The sequence below is a fragment of the Schistocerca gregaria genome, chromosome 8, assembly GCF_023897955.1.
Source record: "Schistocerca gregaria isolate iqSchGreg1 chromosome 8, iqSchGreg1.2, whole genome shotgun sequence".
Classification (NCBI taxonomy): domain Eukaryota; kingdom Metazoa; phylum Arthropoda; class Insecta; order Orthoptera; family Acrididae; genus Schistocerca; species Schistocerca gregaria.
The window spans coordinates 281,418,667-281,439,334 of NC_064927.1; the positions used below are offsets into that span (position 1 = coordinate 281,418,667).

Sequence of the window (20,668 nt, forward strand, 5' to 3'; positions counted from 1 at the left end):
ATAAAATCAGCAGTTAACACACCTGTTAGAATTAAGTATCTTTTCATGATTTTGGTACTGGACTGTGACTTGAAATTGTCTCATGTACCGAACATAGTACATTAAGTGGTTTCAGATTCTTTGAATTATTGTGTTGGCCACCTTACCTAAAAACCTAATGAGTATAAGCTCTTGTTGCGAGCTTTTAGGCCTGAGACAGTCGTTCCTGCCAAAATTAACTTTCGTAGAGGGTCTCCATATTGTTCATTAAGACATTTTGATTTTGTTGTTTATTCAACTACTAAATCTTCTGCTACTGGTTACTATGTTACGAATGTCTTTGACTACAAACATGAAGCAAGTTTTGCAGCAGCTTTCAAGTGTGTGTTTCTGAATCCTTTTAAGTTTCCTAAGCGTGATTTAAATGCACTTATTAATTCTTTAATTTATTTGGCAAATTATTTCATCCTATTTGTTTAATGGGATGCCTGTCTTGATTTAAAGCTTAAAACAGCCGCTACTGTTGATCTCTGAAGTTTGGGTAATCTTTGCTTTATGAACTTAGACTAATGTGTACAGTCAGGTTTTGTTACGCTTTGATTGGCTCCGAGTCTTGTATTACCTAAAATTGCCTAATCATGGACCTTTGTAATTTGTCAAGATATCGAGTGTGTTTAACAAAATCGTATTGCGCACTAGAGTGCTTCATTTGAGCACCAACACCTTACCGCTTTAATGCAGTTCCGTAAGGCCTGAGCTATAAATTTAGATAGAGACTCTTTACTGGTTAAAAGTAATAATTTAGCAGGGGGTGGTAAGAGGGGGGGGGGGGGAGAGCGGAGACTAGCGCAGACTCCCAAAATGTTGAGCCAGCGGTTTGGCCAGAGAGAGAAGTCGATAGGAGAGTGGAGATGTTAGGAAGATTTGTTCAGAACTGAGTCCTTCCGTGCAAACCCTTAAATTAAAGATTTATTTACAGCCTTGCCGTTGTGCAGGGTTTTGTAAAGCCGTCCAATTGGCACACTGAAATAAGCGCAGACACCTATTAGAGAGATGGTCTGAAGAAGGAAAGGAACTCGTTTTCACCGCTGGGAGCCGAATACAACACATCTTCACCGATAACCAGTGAGTGTTGGCTTCATGTCCGTCAGCAACACTTCGGAACTGATCACGACTTCTTCTCCGTTACGTGCAGAGTCCGGTAAGATGAAGCGAGCTTCGGCACATGGGTGACGAGATTCAGAAGTTATTCTTAGGTACCCTGTTAAGATCGAGCAGTCGTCCAGACCTTGTTATTTTGTGGAGAGTTTGAGGGAGCATTCAGCTTATTTCTAGGTGTGGTATGCATAAGTTAGATAACCAACCTTTCGGGGTAATCCAGCAATCAATAGACAGATACCGCGAGTCTGTGCTTGTACTGATGCTTTATGAGGCTGTAACCTCGTGCATCCCCTTTTTTATTCCGTTCTTTTTCAATCCTTTAGTATTACCCACGTCCAATGATCAATTAGCTTGTGTACTAGCCATTTCTGATCCTCAGTCAGGTTGTATGGTTACATTAATGTCTCTGTTTTATAACTGCAATTTGTAATAAATTAATTTGGTTTCGAATCTTGTTTCAGTTGGTAATTAGATTACCTCCTTGGCGTAAATTAAATACAAGGGTTGGAACTTTCATAGTGGCAACTATTTATTTAAAACTCGTACAAAATAGATACGTGTTTCAAAGTTTTACTGACCTTCAAAGTAGTCACCAGCATTGTGTATAACCCGTTGCCAGCGATGTGGAAATCGTAGGATACTCTTAGCAGTGCCAGTTGTGTTGGCAGTTCTGGCGGCGCGGTCTATTGCCCAACGAATTTGTAGCAGTTCTGAAGCGAATGCTGTAAAGTGTTTCCTTCAGTTTAGACATCGAATTGAACTAACGAGGGCTTAAGTCAGGGGAGTATAGCACTTAGCAGCCCCATCAGTCAAACAAATGAGTAACAGCTCGCAATGTACGTGCTTCAGCAATGTCCTGCAAAATGATGGTCAGGTCCTGCAGAAAGTGTCATCACTTCTGTCTCTGTCTCTATGCTGTTTTTGGAACACAACCTACGACCAGCATTCTCACGCATTCTGCAGTCATTGCCAACTGTCTGGGCGATCTGTAGGTACGATGCTCTTATATTCCTTATGCCAGTGATTCGACTTTTCTCAAAGTCTGAAAGATGGCAATAGGCTGCACGTGTCCCTCCTGCTGGTATGTTGTGTTGCAATATCCACAGACACGCCAAATAACCACCAAGTGTTCACCCCATTCTTCGTTCGTACGTATGTCTTTTTACTGTGTTGAAATAAGCTCGCACAAAGACGAAATTTTAATCAATGTATAACACAGACATGAAAATACTAGAGTATCAGTTTGATACTATTCCGTCGAGCTGTTAATTGCCCAATGAAGCACCTAACATTTTCACTTCAAATAACTTTTGACTACTTAAATATTATTGTAATGTTACCACCTTGATCTACGGTTACAGTGATCAGGGCCTCTCCACTGCTTCATTAATCACAGTTCTAGTACACCCTTCCCCAGTTGTCTCCAAGACTGATTAATAGCCCATGGCTCATTAACTACTTGGACCAATGGTGCCACTGCGCTAATGAGATAAATGGATGATAGACGATCGCTAATTTAATGCCACTCCACAATTCCTCAGTGAGAATAACCGCCTACATCATTCATCACAATATAACCTACAGCAAGGCCATCCACGCAGTATCGCCTGAGATGCACAGAAGTGTGACGAGATCTCCGATGGTGATTTCAGCGTTTCACTAAATTACCTACCCCATTCCCCTCTCCCGTGTCTCTGGAGCCGAAGTGTTGCGGGTTAGGGCCCCAGCATGTTTAATTTGTCAAAATAGTGCAATACGGAAGTAATGTCAACACTGTCGCGTTGGAATTTTGGGATTCAGGATGGCGGTGAGGCAGAGGGGGGGGGGGGGGGCGGGGGGGGGAGGGGGATAACAAGCATACACCCACGCGAACGCTCAGTGGAAGAGTGAGAATGATTTCAGATCATATATCGGCTCAGATTCCGAACACAGAACAAGAGCTGCTTTCTCTCTCTCTCTCTCTCTCTCTCTCTCTCTCTCTCTCTCAGCAGGCTGGCAGTCTAGAACCCATAACGACGGCAGTGTTAAGTATAAAAATATCTTCTTCTAGTTGTATTTTGTTGACATATTTAATAGGATTTCATTTTCCATTACAGAATTAGAAAATCTCTGATCAGCACAAATGCAAAGTGTTACCACAAATTATCGTCTTTAAAACAAAATGTGAGACACCAAATTAAAATTATTAAGCATATAAAACAGTTTTGAACATCTATAGTTTCTGAACTACTCGTTATTCGTGTATTTCTGACAGCAAAATTTGTAGGCACATCGGAGGGTCAGTTCGAAACATTAATTAGTGGCCAGTTATATTTAATGCAAAATAAATGTAATAATACTATACCAGCACCTGATATTGTTTTATTAGGCAACTAGTTTTGAATGACAGCAACTACCATTTGTGCATATATAAGACAAGGAAGCTACACTCGTGTCCGGTTCCGTAGATAAACGAACTTGATGAGCATGCGTGCTTTTCACACATGTAACAGTTGCTGTGCCATTCGGCATAAAGCGCTAAGTGGAGTTTGTTTATTTGTTCATGCGTCGCTTCCGGGACTGGGAGATGCGAATTCGTCCAGTGGATTAAAGACGAGACCCAGCGTGCCGCGCAGCCTGGATGTGGTTTTTGTGAAGTTCTCCACATCTTACTAGGGATCCTGGTATTTCTTTCCTAGGGCGGTGGGGTAGGGGAGGGTGTGGGTGGGGCGGGGTGTCGACAGGAAGGGCATGTGGCCACTCGTTAAGTTTGCCATGCCAAATCCGCTTCCAACCGTGCCGAGCCTCCACCGATTCGGGACAAAGGTAGAAGAAAAATATTATTTACGAAGGAAGGGCGTATTTTGAAGAACACTGATACGCTGTCTACATTGCATAAATTTGTCTTAATTCTTAATTCAATCACGCCACTTACTGGAAACGTTCTATGAACTATCTTGCTGACAGTTATGTCACAAACGGAGGGCGTAACCTTCTCGTTTATGGGCAACTTCTCTGACAGCCACGTTCATAAGGAATGTTTTGCCTTTGTAAATCTCAACCTTCGTTTCTAAACATCCCTTTTGCCGAATCATTTAGGTTTGTGTATGTGGTCTGATCTACAGTGCCTGCACCTTCAAACTTCTGAAAAAATGTTGAATGTTGCTTACAATTACGAGAAATGTGAACTACATCAAAACCTGCCAACAGCGCTATAAAAGAACGCTAGATTTTCTGCGTAAGTAACGAAACTAACTCAGTTCTTAGATTGGGAAGCTGTTTATGTTGTTTTCGTTAATTATAAAATGCAATTATATTAAAGTAGTCTGTAGGACACTGTCATCACAATAAACATGCGCAATAACGAAAGTCAGCGTCTGATGGTGAACCATTCGATTTTAGACCGGTAACAGTGCTATTTAATTCGTAATAAATAGCATCATTAACACTGAGTGTTTGCTCTTTTTACGTTGAAACCAATATCTTGTATTTTCACACATCTAGGGTCTCAACATATCAATTTTCGGCAATACATCTGTGCGTGAGAAAAGATTGCTAAGTGCATATTAGACAAGAGCAACTGTACGAAAATATGTTTCTCACTCGGATTCATTCACAGCCTGTCAGGAAATTGTCCGAAGTGAACGAGCCAAACTGAGTTTGATCTTATCGATGTCAGCTTCAATGTAATACGAGCCCGATCACAGAATTGGTACGAGGTGTTAAGTCAGCTTTAATTTTAGCCTGTTGGTAATTTTAGGAATATCCGCCTACCCAACAGGCTCACTTAAAAGTATTTTGTTTAAGTGTACTTCATAGAATCAATTGCTCTGTGGTATGAAATACGGGGACAAGTTTGTAAATTTAAAAAAAAGTAATGAAAGAAAATCATTTTTATTAAACGAATCAGACATTTTTCGTCTAAAGTTTTAATACACGTTTGGGTCCATTCGAATTAGATGTGCTAACATTTTTCCCACTTTGAAGTTGGTACTATAAAAACAAAGTTTCCGATTAATTTGGCAGTTTATTGACGATAATCACAGACAACGCTATTTTTTCTGTATTTCTTTCACGTAAAGGAAAGATAAGTGGTGTTCTGATGACTAACCAGATGAGTATAGGTAATGAGATATTAATTCGATATTGCCATCCGTCGACTAATCAACTATTTGATACGCTGTGTGGCAGCTGGCGTTGTCATGAAGAAGAATACAGTATTTTCTGTTATTTATCCTTATTTCATCGATGACTTGTGGCGAGCAAACTATTGTACACCAATATCATTAATTGTCCTCCGATTCTCCAGCGCAACAGACACGGCATATCCCATGCAGCTATAGAAAATAACAATTATTTTTAGAAAATGCGTGACTAATGACTTCTGTTGGTTTCGTTTCATATTGAAACACCGAAGAAGCTCATGGTTGCTTATTACTTTTCAATATGCTGCGTACCATTGTCATATTGCACGTTTGAAGGTTGATTTGAAGTGTTATTTGTAGATCAAAGTCTTAAATGGCCTGCGAATCAGCATCTGTATAAATCTGAAGAGGTTGAAGAAATCAGCCAACTATTTGCAAAATAGAGGTTTATTAGCTCCTGACTTAGATTTAGATATTTTTAGGAATATTGAAACCTAGGTCAAGGAGTAATAAACCTCTGGTTTGCAACTAGTTGGCTGATTTTTTGCAACCTCTTCAGATTTATCTGTAAATTTTTTGATTAACAAAGTTAATAAACTCATACAGCTACATCAGGTACTTTTTTTCTAATAAAAGTATTAGAATATATCATCAATTAAAATTTTAGTAAAATTATCACATTTATATCTTTACAGAACCTTCTCCAGAGTTACGATAGCAAATTTGTTGACCTCCTGCGTACATCCAAGTGTGCCAGCGCGTGTGTTAACTTGCAGTTGACACTACAGGATCTTACTGAATTACATAAGTTGTAAAAATCTGTTGTGAATTTATGAACTACGTCTGATTTATTGATGAGGCATGGTCCTCCTTTTTCAATTATTTGCTTCCTGAGAGTGTGTGGTTCTTTCTTTAAATTACAGCAGACTAAAAGCAGGTGTTCAGTAGTTCGGAGTTCTCCAATAAAAGTACACAGTGCTGCATCAGTTATTGAATTCTTTTAACATGGCTGTAAAGGTCAGTAATAATGATACCAAAATCTTTAAACGACAGAGGATCGTAGCAAAACACGTCGTTAGTCCGGATTTAGTTCATTGATGCTCAATTTCTCGTTTCTTTCTAAGCTCATAGTTTTTTCCCCTGTTCCACTTTTAGCTGTTTTGCTGTAGTTTACCGTATTTCACGATCGGGCTTCTCCGTTAGGTGTATTATCAGCTAGTTCATTTCGCGCAACACCATACGATCTCTAATACATCCGAAGTCCACCTGCCAGTTGCGCTTCTCCAATTTTCTGAATTTTGGGTCGTATTTCTTCAATCAAGGAATTATGATTTCTCAAATTACGTATCGGATTCAATGTTATCCTGCTTTCGGTGGGGCCTACTGGAATTGTCAATATTCGTTAGATTGGCCATTGGCTAAAGGACATTTAGAACGTTTAATTGTTCTGCTTGGTTATTTGAGAATTTCAGTCTGAGTTATAACTAATCAGTAGGCTTCTGATTCGCTTTCATCCGTATATACTTCAGCAGAGTAGTATATATTTTCTTCCTTTTGAGTTATTTGCGAAAAGTCTTCTATGTTTGGCCAGGTTTTGTACTCTAGGGTGATGTCTGTTACCTGCTTGCCATCTTTAGATTGGACTATGCTGTAGCATGTTTACGGGCGTGACGCTTGCGAAAACGTAAAAGTACTTCATTGGAAGTCATCCTGTAATCTCTCACCATCTTTAAACTGATGGTTGCTTAGTTTTTGACTCGCACGGGTGCGTCCCGATTTCGTGTAGCGTAACCTTAAACAACCGAGTCAGTGTTACGTTAGTGGCAGCCACAACATTGGGAAAGCGCGGTATGTAAGGCGAAGAAAAACAAAGTACCTCGGACGGCGACTTGTTGAAGGAAAGTTTTCGAGTGATGGATGACGGTCGCCCGATGAAGCTGGTGAGATGGCTGTTAGGTTGAGGGCGTGCAGCAGAAGGGCGTGCAGAGAGGCTGAGAGCGCTGTTTGCAGACACGAGGGCTCGCGAGAGCTTCGCGAGTTGCAGGGGAACTGCAGCCCACAGATCGATAGCGCCTGCCGCGTATGCTGCCCGCTCACCACACGCCCTACCACGTTGCGCTAGGCCGGCTGGTCTCAGACAGCATGCGGCCGGCGGGCTGCGCTAATGAGACACCTCCACGTCGCCTCACCTCACTCGCGGAAAGTTCTGCCCGCCCTCCTCTACCGTTCACACATTTATATGAAGCTTCAAGGGGCACGATAGATGAGGGTAGTGTAGTATTTTTTTTTCGTGTATTGGGTGTTGTATGTGTATACATGTGCTATTAATAATACGTCGTAAGATCACATAAGGCTACACACAACATATTCCCTACAGATACTTATCACGTGCGAGTATTGTTACTTTTGGTGTTGTTAAATCCTTCTTTGTTCAAGTGCCCGATAAATAAACTACTTTGAAATGTCGATATGCACGTAAAATAAATTAGGGACAGATCGGTGCGAAGGACCTTAATCCTATACATTCAGAAATACCTCAGGGTTTAAATTGAATATCTTTTCATTTGAACAATACTTTATACTTCCGTGGATTCGCGTGGAGCAGCACCTTTTGCATGGTACTCTTATGACTTTACAAACTGTGGAAATCTCCTCACTTGAACAAAAGACAGCCTTGAAGCGGCAACCACAAGAATGTTAAGATCGATACGAATTTCTGCAAAATGAATGACATTAACTTTTCTTTGTATGTTTACTCCAGAATTAATTGTAAACGCTCTCCATTTTGCTTTACGCCCCCTTAGTATTAGATTAATCTTAACAACAATCTGCCATCTGCATGGTGGCCAATAACATAAATTACAACCGCCTTGCACCACACGTTATTAATCTCTGGAAAAAACTTACAATAAAATTTTCGCGCTTGTAGGGATGCTACCGCTACTGAAACATACTACTAGCCATTAAAATTGATACACCAAGAAGAAATGCAGATGATAAACGAGTATTCATTGGACAAATATATTTTACTAGAACTGACATGTGATTACATTTTCACCCAAATTTGGGTGCATAGATCCCGAGAAATCAGTACCCAGATCAAGCACCTCTGGCCGTAATAACGGCCTTAATACGCCTGGGTATTGAGTCAAACAGAGATTGGATGTCGTGTACACGTACAGCTGCCCATGCAGCTTCAACACGATACCACAGTTCATCAAGAGAAGTGACTGGTGTATTGTGACGAGACAGTTGTTCGACCACCATTGACCAGACGTTTTCAACTGGTGAGAGATAAGGAGAATGTGCTGGCCAGGGTAGCAGTCGAACATTTTCTGTAACCAGAAAGGTCCGTATAGGACCTGCAACATGCGGTCGTGCATTATCCTGCTGAAATGTAGGGTTTCGCAGAGATCGAATGAAGGGTAGAGCCACGGGTAGTAACACATCTGAAATGTAACGTCCACTGTTTAAAGTGCCGTCAATGCGAACAGAAGGTGATAGAGACGTGTAACCAATGACACCCCATACCATCAAGCCGGGTGATACGCCAGTATGGCGATGGCAAATACAAGCTTCCAATGTGCGTTCACCTCGATGTCGCCAAACACGGATGCGACCATCATGATGCTGTAAACAGAACCTGGATTCATCCGAAAAAATGACGTTTTGCCATTCGTGCACCCAGGTTCGTCGTTGGGTACACCATCGCAGGCGCTCCTGTCTGTGATGCAGCGTCGAGGATAACCACAACAGAAGTCTTCGAGCTGATAGTCCGTGCTGCTGCAAACGTCGTCTGTTCGTGTAGATGGTTGTTGTCTTGCAAACTTCCCCATCTGTTGACTCAGGGATCGAGACGTGGCTGCACGATCCGTTACAGCCATGCGGATAAGATGCTTGTCATCTCGACTGTTAGTTATACAAGGCCGTTGAGATCCAGCACTGCCTTCCATATTACCCTCCTGAACCCACCGATTCCATATTCTGCTAACAGTCATTGGATCTCGACCAACGTGAGCAGCAATGTCGCGATACGATAAAGCGCAATCGCGACAGGCTACAATCAGACCTTTATCAAAGTCGGAAACGTGATGGTACTCATTTCTCCTCCTTACACGAGGCATCACAACAATGTTTCACCAGGCAACGCCGGTCGACTGCTGTTTGTGTATGAGAAATCGGTTGGAAACTTTCCACATGTCAGCACGTTGTAGGTGTCGCCACCGGCGCCAACCTTGTGTGAATGCTCTGAAAAGATAATCATTTGCATATCACAGCATCTTCTTCCTGTCGGTTAAATTTCGCGTCTGTAGCACATCATCTGCGAGGTGTAGCAATTTTAATGGCCAGTAGTGTAAGTGGTTTGGTTATCAATTGTAGCATATATTTACTAGAAGTGCGATACAAGATAGTCTTTGTCTTTCTCACATGAAGATCCGAACAAAAGTAAGACAATTGTGAAAATCTATTTCTATTGTTTCATTGTTCTAAAACGACGGATTATCCTACAACATCGATACTGCTTTTCACATACATTACAGTGAGATAATTCTTTTTAGGTGTTCTTTTGCACCAAAAAATAAGTTCCTTTAATCAAGACACGTCAATCATAAATACTCGTATTTCTTGTTCCCAGAGGACCAGTACAGTAGCTATTTAAGTGTAGAGTCTGGCAAAAAAGACCTCCACAAAAAGTGGTTACTGACAAAGAAAGAGACAGAGGAAACCTTATTTGCTAACAACAAATAGTATGCCACTTTACATTAGCTGATCTTAAAAATGATGACTGGTAAATGACGTACTCTGTTGTTGACACATTGAGGAAGCGTTTCTCCTTAGTTCTTCGTGCCATTTCCGGTGGAACAGCAGCCACTTTCTGGGAGATTTCCTCCTCAAGCGCTAGCAGGGTTGTCGGACAGTGTTTGTGCCCTTCAGCCTGCAAGTGTGCAGAAAGAAAGAAATTAAAAGGTGATAAATTGGTTGACTTTGGAGGACGGGCGATGTCTCCTCGTGGGGAGGTCAGAAAACAACTCAAAATTTCTAGGTAATGATGGGCTCCGTCTCGTTGGAAACAGAATTTTCTCTTTTCTTGGTCCCCAAATAATGGTTTAACGTATGTCGGAGACAGCAAAAATTTGAATTAAACGTTACTGTTACGCCACCTTCTTCGAAAAAATACAGACCCCAATTCAGCAGCGGCGCACCAAACTGTCGCACGGCGTGAATTGTTTGTTGAAGTTCCTGGGGGTTTTCTACTTCCCAGTAGCGGAAATTTGGTAATTTTATTTTAGGTACCTGACAAGATGAAGTGCTACTTATCAGAAGAAACCAAAACACCGCGAGAGTGAATGTTCTGGAGAATATCCTAACACACAGTTCTGCGAATTTCAAAATCTGACGTAATTCTTGGGTAAGCATCGTTTCGTATGGTTGTATGTGGAGATACTTGCGCAGGATTCTTGTTGAACTGCTTTCAGGGAATTCTCTCAGCGCAGGTGAATGCTTCGGAGATTGCTGGACGATCCTCTCACGCATGCCGCGTTTTCCGCCGTTGTTACACTCCGAGGAAGGCTATTAGATTTTCTTTTTAGTAATGCTCGCTGAGTATTTATCAAAAAACCACCATTATGAATATTTTCTCAGTCATCTGTCTTATGACTGGTTTGATGCAGCCCTATACGGATACCTTTCCTGGGCAACCTCTTCATTTCAGAGTAGAATTCGCAATCTACGTCCTGAGTTATTTGCTGGGTGTATTTCAGTCTGTGTTCTCCTCTACAGTTTTTACTCTCTGCAGCTCCCTCTAATACCATCGAAGTTATTCCGTGGTGTCTTAACATCTGTTCTCTAGTTCCTTCCCTTCTTCTTGTCGGTGTTTTCCATATATACTTTTCTTCATTGATTCTGCGGAGAACCTGCTCATTCCTTACCTTATCAGTCCACCTAATATTTAACAGTCTTCTGTAGCACCACATCTCAGGTTTTCCGTAGGTCTACTGTTCCGATTTTCCCGCAGTCTATGTATCACTTGCTTTCAATACTGTTCTCCAAATGTACATTCTCAGAAATTTCTTCCTCGAATACACACCTACGTTTGGTACTAGCAGACTTCTCTCGGCTGGGAATGCCCTTTCTCCCAGTGCTGATCTGCTGTTTAAGTCTTCCTTTCACCGAGCGTCCTGGGTTACTCTGCTACCTAGGTAGCAGAATTCCTTAACTTCATCTACTTCGTGATCACCAGTCCTCATAATTTTCTCGCTGTTCTGATTCCTACTACTTCTCATTACTTTCGTGTTCTTCGATTTACTCTAAATCCTTATACTGTACTCATTAGACAGTTCATTCCATGTAAGAGATACTGTAATTATTCTTCACTTATTTTAGCAGAATTTACCATAGAGAATCTCCGGGCGGATCAACTAACAAGTAAGAACGCCATCAAAATTTTTTACAAATACTATCTAAAATGATTACAGTGAAAGGCACTCTGATTAAATTAGACTTAACTGTTTTTAAAAGGAAGAACAAATCACAGTTCAGGCCTCACAGGGTCCACAATAAGCCGCTCAAAATATGACCAATTTAAACAGGCAGTGGCGATTAACGTAGCTCCACTATCTCTGTAACACAGACAAGATAACTTTCACTCATTTCACAAACAGCTGCAATTAACTTCTGTAATGAAACGATTTCTTTCATCAAAGTAAACTTCAGTTCTTTCAGAGCGAACCCCCATAAAGCAGGAAACACAGCAGATCTTCCGGGAAGGGAAACTAGTCGCAGCGCTACGACTTTAACAAAACAACGCGCAGAGGCACCAGAAAGAGTCTCACCAAAAATGTTTGATGAATCGGTAGGGAAGTGGCACTCAAAATCTCCACAGTCTTGGAGCAGACAAATTTACAGAACCCCATTGCCACTACAGCCAACGCAAAACACAATATTCGCGGGATGAGGTTCATGCTCTACAAAAGCCGTTTACTGTCCGCCTCGCGCCCCGCAATTGCTTCTTCCAATTCGACCCGCAAATTCGTGCCGGTCAAAGCTCCTCCCGCGAAGAATCACCAAAGATCGTGCCCCACTAGCTATCGATTGATCGATGCTAGCCGGCATGTCTCGGATGTAGTAAAAAATAAATAAAAAAATAAAAAAAAGATTTTGTACAGTTCTAGAAAACGCAATTTCTTCAAGCAAACTATAAAATAAAAAGCTACTAAAAAGAAAAACATATCAAACATCGCTTCAGTGTTTCGTCGAGCTTACATAAACATGTTTTTGTTATTCCTAAACAACTTTTGCAGTCGCCACTAATAACGGGAAACCTTTGCCTTTCATCATGATGATGAACGTTATATTGAGTACCAAATAACAACAATAAATATATAAATCGTTTTATATTTGTGCCTGTAAACTGTAGTTGTATAGACGTAATTGCTTTGAGTAGATAAAAGTGCAGAAGTTACGTGATCAAGAATTTATTATTACTTACAAGATGCAATTCATAATTTTTAAGGAATAGGCTTAAGACTGAACGACATGGGGTTCTAATTATGTGTAAAAGAAAGAGAAGCGGTTGACACTCAGTGTCTCTCTGCACGTTCATTTATGTTTCTTTCCTTACCAATACTACCCTTAACCCTACCACTTACTACATCAATCATGTACTGTACCAAAAGAACTGACCTTAGCTGTGGTAGAGCGCAAATCTAGCCAGTGTACACCACATAGGAACACTTCAGAGTGCCAATGCCCTTCCACTACTGATGGGCATAAGCGATAAAACAGCTAGCGTCATTGGGAAGTATCAGTGTCCTTGAAACTTCCTGGCAGATTAACACTGTGTGCCGGCCCGAGACTCGATCTCGAGACCTTTGCCTTTCGCGCACAAGTGCTCTACCACCTGAGATACCCAAGCACGACTCACGCCCCGTACTCACAGCTTTACTTCTGCCAGTACCCGCTGGACGACGGGCCGTGAGTCGTGCTTAGGCAGCTGTGTTAAGAAGAACAATGCAATGATCCTTCGGAAATGCATGGAAGTTTGCGGCTCGCTGTGGGTCGTGCATGGATATCCAGAACGGTGAAGGAAACCACCCGTGTAAAGTGGGAAATCCAAGTTCGAGAAGCGGGCTGGCACAATTTTTTTCATTTCCGTCGTTCCCTTGTACAGTTGATAGCTGCTCATATTCACACCTGCGAATACATCACATGTATTTTGTAACTGCTCTATTCACTGCAGTGTCATTCTTCTTAACAACACAGACACTGTAGAATAATAGTACTGCACAAACAGCGTGATTCAGCCGTCCCTACTGCTGGGATACACGCACCCTGCAACGCCTCCAAATACCACTTCCAATAATTTCCTGTTCTCTCGCTCGATAAGCGGGAACTATTAGTCCTACATAAAATAAAACGTTTTTGTGCTGGCACACATTTCAGTTGGAGCCCGTGGTTTCCGAGTTACTCAAGAAAAACGCGTTTAAGTATCACTTTCGTACCTTTTCTCTATAATTCTAAAACTATGGCCTACAGCGAAAACTAATCCCAGTATAAAATTTAACTAAATCAAACTTCCTACAGTTACGTCTTGTCACTACATCCCTCTGTTTCCAACCAATAGCTCAATACTAGTACTCAATCAGTACTAGGAATCAGAACAATCTACATTAATACCTAAAATCTTTTACCTTTATCCAAAAAGGGGTCCAGTAATGAGGAACACACATTTTCAGTAAATTGGATGCAACCATTAAAAACTTGGTTTCAGATAAAGCAGAGAATGAAAGGCATTTTGATGCGTAATACCTATTCTATAGATGACTATCTTAACAGGGACTGTTAGACAACCTTAAGTAAAAATGTCTTAGATTTCAGTTTTGACACCACTTGGACAAAATAGTCAAGATTAGATATTTTGTGTAGGATAAATTTATTAAAAGGGCATAAAATTCTGCAAATGTCAGCAGTTTCAGTTGACTGTTATGTATTCGCCTATTTTGATAATCTCCTGACAAATGATTTGTGTAGAAAGTATTATATTCAGATCTTTTATGTGTTTTATGTTGTACTTTCCGACATGTTTCACGCCCACGAGAATCATCTCATTTTTGGGTCTGTAGAACGAAAACTGAATCTAATCCAGTCTTCTTCTGTGGAGCTAGCAGTCTGTGATTACAGAGAGACAGAATAAGAAAATCTTGCATGTGTTGTTTGAAGGTGTTGCAGGTTGCATACATCCTAGAGGTACCGGCTACTGAATCATCCCGTACATACACTGATAAGTCAAAAGATTGACCGCTACCCACCGCGACGTTGGATGCCCCCTGGTGGTGTTGTGGGCACGTGACGCAATAACGAAAGTACGAATACGTAAGCGGAGCGCATACGGACTTGGGAAGATATGGGTTGCAAATGGTGAAATCTACTGATTGGTTCAAATGGCTCTGAGCACTATGCGACTTAACTTCGGAGGTCATCAGTAGCGTACAACTTAGAACTAATTAAACCTAACCAACCTCAGGACATCACACACGTCCATGCCCGAGGCAGGATTCGAACCTGCGACCGCAACGGTCGCTCGGTTCCAGACTGTAGCGCCTAGAACCGCACGGCCACTCCGGCAAGGCAAAATCCACTGAGATAACCTACTTTGACAAAGGCCAGATATTGTCATGCAGAACCAGTGAACGAGCATCTCGAGAACGGCGAAACTGGTCCAGTGTTTATGTGCTTCTTCTTGAGTATCTATGGAACGATGTAGTACAGTGAAACTACCACTAGGTGCTACATGATTGGACGTCCACGATTCTCTACAGAACTTGGAGTTCGGAGGCTTGTATCCTCTGTAAAGTAGGATAGATGGTGATCTGTGGCATCTCTGCCGAAAGTGCACAACGCTACTACTCTCCACTACACTCGCAAGAGTTTCAGAGCACACCGCTCATTGTAAATAGTGAAACATGCATCTCGCAGCAGATATCACCTACATGTTTACATACCGACCCGACATCAGTTACGCCTGCAGTGGGCACGGAACCATCGGGATTCGACCGTCGATCAATGGAAACCTGTAGACTCATCGGGTGAAGAACATTTTTGCTATACTAGGTCGATGGTCGTGTCCACAAACGCCGTCATCGAGGTGAACGTGCAGCGCGCACGGACGCAGGCTGGTGCCAACAGTATTATGCTACTAGAGACATTCTGCTGCACTTTCATGGTACCTGTGTTAGTAATCGAGGACACGTTGACAGCTGCGCACCACTTGTATCCCTGAGCCATGAATTTACTTTCAAATTATTTTCTTAAAGAATTTACTTAATTTACTAGCGGTTCATCAAGAGCATTAACAAATTTAATCACACTAGGTTAGCGTGGAAGTAGTTGCCAGGAAGTAACTGATGGAAAATGAAATTACTTTTAACAAATGTGAATTTTATTCCTAAAAGCTTTTTCAAAAAACAGATTTAAAATTATAAGCAGAAAAGCATCCTCGAAATACCAAGTTACAATTTTATTTAGAGGCAGAAAGAACAATATTAATAGTAGGAGCCTTCGGGCTGAGGAGCTTGCCTGCTCCCTTTCAACACGGCCGTAGTCATGACCACTCACAACAATCTCTAAAAGATTACACTGGTGCAAATCTGCAACACACCAGATTACTTTAAACTAAAAAAATTTTAATAACTCACACAAACACGTTAACTATACACCCCGTAAGAGCGATGGAGATGGAACAATACTCACATTATTTCCCACCGAAAGTGCAATTAATTTATTCTTTTAAGGACTCTTACGGTGGAAGGGTGGCAACCTTATAACCTAAAATGACTATTTAAATAAAAATCATAAAATGCTGACTTACATAAAATGTACAACATACTCTACATTGCACGTATACCACCTCGCAAGATGATAGGCAAGATAAAAACATATTTCAAGAATTCGGCCTTTAAACAATAAATTCGTTAACACAGAATCCGACAAACATGACAGTGGTAGCTATTAACGTACGGCAGATTGACAGGGGGGGGGGGGGGGGGGGGTTACTAAACAACCTGAACGGCAGACTGCTCTTAACATCCCCAATTCCACAAGGGAAAAACGGACCACCCAATTCACCGCGGGTGGCCAAACGGAGAAGAATGGTGGGACGACCCCAAAACAAAGCGGCTTGTGACCTCACCAAGAAAACAAGTAGAATTTAAGAAGACCTGGCGTAGCACCCCCAAAGCTCTCCCGAACCGTCCGCTGCCAGCCGCTTCAACGGACGCAGGAAGGCGCGCCGATCTCCCGTCTCACGGCGTCGCAGCTCGCCCCGGTCAAACTGATGTCGTGGTTTCGCTCCTCTTGCTCTCGTGTGAACCGCGAAGCCACTATGCCTTTGTATACGGCGCTGCCCACTGAACTCAGATGGGGACCTCACATACGCCGACGCTCAAGGCGGACAAGTCATCTCGTGTCTCAGTGCGCGACCGACCAACCGATCGATCCAACCGCCAATGACCGTTGCCCGAGCAACTCGAGCAGACTTTCGGCCTAACGCGCACACTCGGACGCAGGAACTCAGCCCCGACCGGGCGACCACTAGCTGAGTTCTGTTACTGGCAGAGGAGCAAGACTCTCATTTTCTGGCTTTAACGTTTGATCCAAACGACAGACATACTAGCACTCCGACGATAGAAAGACACAAATGCAAACGAGAGACAGACGAGCAACTGGTGACGCGAGACTGACCTAGCCTCACTCGGACTGACCGACTGACTGACAGACTGACCAACTGCCGAGCTGGTAGCGCCCCTTAAATGCTCGTGAACAGGCAACCTTTCCACTTTCCCACCAGAGGGAGACACCAAAGCTGCGATTATCACAGCGGCGCCACCGCCAGAAACGGTGGGCGTCTGCTTCACACAACGCGCTGTGGCGCGCTTTTCAAAACAGCTATTTTTACTACGGCTCAATCCCTTTACGCTTGATGTCTTCCCCGACGGCGATGTCTTTCAGCAGTATAATTGCCCGTGTCTAAGAGCCAGCCAGAACCTTGCTATAGTGGTTCCAGCAGCATTATGGTGAACTAACGTTGATGTCTCTGCGAAGAAACTCGCCTGATGTAAAGCATATGGTACCCATCTGGGTCGCTATCGAGCGCCATCACCGCGTACACTAATCAGCGGCCAGTTATTTACCCGAATTAAATGACCCGTGCTTAGACATCTAATGCCACATACCTCCAAAAACCTACCAACAAACTGTCGGTTCCCTGGTTTTCGTTCCAAAGCCGAACAAACGAGCTGTAAAGCAGGTTCCACAGGTTCCACCAGGTACCACCGTGACAGTTCTAGGATCATTCAAAGGGAGTCTACACTCTGTTTCGCAGAAGTACCCGGATCATGCTATATTAGTCGGAGGCTGCTTCAACCCACCTAGTATAGACTGGGATGTCTATGGATTCATTACAAGTGGTACAGACAAGCCGTCGTGTGAATTAATTTTGAACACATTATCCGAAAACTGTCTTGAGCAGCTAAATCGACAGCCAACTCGTAATGGAAATACTTTAGATCTGGTAGCCACGAGCAGACCAGACCTCATCGACGGTGTCAGTGTTGAGACAGGGATTAGTGGTCATGATGCTGTCATTACGACAACGGTTACGAAAGTTAAAAAGTCGGTCAAGAAGGCTAGGAGAGTATTCTTACTAGAAAGAGCAGATAAGCAGTTGTTAGCATCCCACTTAGTAAGTGAATCGACTTCATTTACTTCTGGTACGACAGACGTGGAAGAATTATGGGCCAATTTTAAACACATTGTAAATCACGCATTGGACAAGTATGTGTCGAAAAAGTGGGTTACGGACGGAAAAGACCCACCGTGGTTTAACAGCGCAATTCGGAGAATGCTCAGGAAGCAAAGACAGTTGTACTCGCGGTACAAGAAACATCGGAAGAATGAGGACAGGCAAAAGTTAGTAGAGATTCGTGCTGCTGTAAAAAGAGCGATGCGCGAAGCATACAATCACTACCACCGTCATACCTTAGCAAAAGATCTTGCTGAAAACCCAAGGAAATTCTAGTCTTACGTAAAATCGGTAAGCGGGTAGAAGGCTTCCATTCAGTCACTCACTGATAAGTCTGGCCTGGCAACGGAAAACAGCAAAATGAAAGCTGAAATTTTAAATTTAGCATTTGAGAAATCTTTCACGCAGGAGGATCGTACAAACTTACCGCCGTTTGAGTCTCGTACAGATTCCCGTATGGAGGACATAGTGATAGACATCCCTGAGGTTGTGAAGTAGCTGAAAGGGTTGAAAATAAATAAATCGCCAGGTCCTGATGGGATTCCATTTCGGTTTTACAGAGAGTACTCTACTGCATTGGCTCCTTACTTAGCTTGCATTTATCGCGAATCTCTTGCTCAATGTAAAGTGCTGAGCTACTGGAAAAAAGCGCGGGTGACGCCTGTATAAAAGAAGATTAGAAGGACGGATCCTCAAAATTACAGACCAGTTAACATCGGTTTGTTGCAGGATTCTCGAACATATTCTCAGTTCGAATGTAATGAATTTCCTTGAGACAGAGAAGTTGCTGTCCATGCATCAACACGGCTTTAGAAAGCATCACTCCTGCGAAACGAAACTCGCCCTTTTTCACATGGTGTCTTGCGAACCATGGGTGAAGGGTATCATACGGATGCCATATTCCTTGACTTCCAGAAAGCGTTTGACTCGGTGCCTCACTGCAGACTCCTAACTAAGGTACGAGCATATGGGACTGGTTCCTAAATATGTGAGTGGCTCGAAGACTTCTTAAGTAACAGACCCCAGTACGTTGTCCTTGATGGTGAGTGTTCATCGGAGGTGAGGGTATCATCTGGAATGCCCCAGGGAAGTGTGGTAGGTCCACGTTTTCTATCTACATAAATGACCTTTTGGATAGGGTGGATAGCAATGTGTGGCTGTTTGCTGATGATTCTGTAGTGTGCGGGAAGGTGTCGTCGTTAAGTGATTGTAGGAGGATACAAGATGACTTGGACAGAATTTGTGACTGGTGTAAAGAATGGCAGCTAACTCTGAATATAGATAAATGTAAATAAACGCAGATGAAAAGGAAAAAGAATCCCGTAATGTTTGAATACTCCATTAGAAGTGTAGCGCTTGACTCAGTCACGTAAATATTTGGTCGTAACGTTGCAGAACGATATGAATTGGGACAAGAATGAAATGGCAGTTGTGCGGGAAGGCGGATAGTCGTCTTCGGTTCATTGGTAGAATTTTGGGAAGATGTGGTTCATCTCTAAAGGAGACCGCTTATAAAACACTAATACGGCCTATTCTTGAGTATTTCTCGAGCGTTTGGGATTCCTATCAGGTCGGAATGAGGGAGGACATAGAAGCAATTCAGAGGCGGGCTGCTAGATTTGTTACTGTTATGTTTGATCATCACGCGAGTGTTACGGAAATGCTTCAGGAACTCGGGTGGGAGTTTCTGGAGGACAAGAGGCGTCCTTTTCGTGAATCGCTACTGAGGAAATTTAGAGAACCAGCATTTGAGGCTGACTGCAGTACAATTTTACTGCCGCCAACTTACAGGGTGTCAGGAAAAGGACTCCCTGATTTCAAAATTAAATATCTCGGAAACAAATATCGATAGAGGAATGCAGTAAACGGTATGTTTATTGTGAAAGCTGTAAGAAGTTTATACAGCAGTTTGAAATAATAGTTACAAAAGTTGCTAACAGATGGCGCTGTAATAGCCATACGTAATGCCTAGTATAAATAGTGATCCGAAGCCCAGAGCGATCAGTTCCACTACTGAAACGTGAAAGGACGTTAGCGTACTGAAGGAAGAGATTAAAACCATGTACTCCATTGAACAACGCGTTTTTCTGGTGATAGAGTACCACAGGTTAGAAGAGAGTCCTACGGCAACAAGGCGAAGTTTTCAAGCGCGATTTAATGTACCAAAAGGACCCGATGCGGAAACCATTGGTACGCTCTTCGCAAAATTTCAACGAACAGGCAGCGTAACTGATGGTCTAGTGGAGCACGTTGGCCGCAAGCAAACCGCAGTTACATCTGAAAATATCGCCACAGTTTCTGGAATTATTCGGCGAAATCCAATGTCATCCGTCTGTAGAATTGCAACTGAGACTGGTTTGAAGCGTTCTAGGACGCAGAAAATACTGAGAAAGAGCCTACATATGTTTCAAACGCACCAGGCCATACCCGTACGAGCTGTGCAACAAAGGGTTGCCTCTGCTAATCAGATGCTCACAATGATAGTGAAGGATTTGATGTTGGCTGCATCTGGTTTACAGATGAAGCACACTTCCACCTGAATGGATACGTGAATAAGCAGAACTGGCGATTTTGGGGTTCCGAAAAGACATATTGGTGTGAAGCG

The 20,668-nt window shown here is 42.5% G+C and overlaps 1 protein-coding gene across 1 annotated transcript in view; it reads left to right on the forward strand.

Annotated features, from left to right (window-relative positions):
- LOC126285316 (uncharacterized protein CG3556-like) overlaps positions 1–20,668 on the forward strand; it is a 597,333-nt gene that overhangs the window by 471,572 nt on the left and 105,093 nt on the right. The gene's annotated exons all lie outside the window — the stretch shown is intronic.